Here is a 1,040-nt window from a genome sequence, read left to right on the forward strand (position 1 = left end):
TCAGCCTGCCTGGTCTTCTCACTCTGTCACACCCTGGACTTGCAGGTGCGCGATCGTGGTCCACGGCAGCCTCGACCTCCCTGGGCTCTGGTGATCTCAGCCTCCCAAGTAGCTGGGACTACAGGGATCTCTTAACCCCGGGAGCTGTGAGCTGTGAGCTGTGATCAATCGCGCACCTCCACTCCAGCTGACGCAAGGTGAGCTGGGGTGCAGAGAAAACATTTCATTGTCATCTGAATTACCTTGTAGCTTTACTCATGCCCTCTTATTTGCTTGTTTATTCTCTTAACCCCAGGAGGTAGAGGCGAACGTGAGCTGTGATCACGCACTTCCACTCCAGCTGACGTGAGGTGAGGTGGGGTGCAGAGAAAACAATTCATTGTGATCGGAATTACCTTGTAGCTTTACTCATGCCCTCTTATTTGCTTGTTTATTCTCATGGGTTATTACTTCTATGTCATTGTCATGTTCATCGTTTGCTTGCTTGCTTGTTTTTTTTTTTTTTTTTTTTTTTTTTTTTTTTTTTTTTTTTTTTTTTTTTTTTCTTTTTTGGAGATGGAGTCTTGCTCTGTCGCCCAGGCTGAAGTGCACTGGTGCGATCTCGACTCACTGCAAACTCCACCTCCCGAGTTTATGCGCCACGGGCCGGTCCCCTCTGCGGGGTCCGCCCCCAGGGCCGCGGTTCCGTGCAGTGCCTCGCCTCGGCCGGCGCGTAGGAGCCGACTTAGAACTGGTGCAGACCAGGGGAATCTGACTCTTTAAAACAAAGCATCGCCAAGGCCCACGGCGGGTGTTGACGCGATGTGATTTCTTCCCAGTGCTCTGAATGTCAAAGTGAAGAAATTAAATGAAGCACGGGTAAACGGCGGGAGGTAACTATGACTCTCTTAAGGTAGCCAAATGCCTCGTCATCTAATTAGCGATGCACATGAATGGATGAACGAGATTCCCACTGTCCCTACCTATTATCCAGCGAAACCACAGCCAAGGGAACGGGCTTGGCGGAATCAGCGGGGAAAGAAGACCCTGTTGAGCTTGAC

This window comes from Mandrillus leucophaeus, unplaced genomic scaffold (genome assembly GCF_000951045.1).
Source record: "Mandrillus leucophaeus isolate KB7577 unplaced genomic scaffold, Mleu.le_1.0 Scaffold1255, whole genome shotgun sequence".
Taxonomy (NCBI): Eukaryota; Metazoa; Chordata; class Mammalia; order Primates; family Cercopithecidae; genus Mandrillus; species Mandrillus leucophaeus.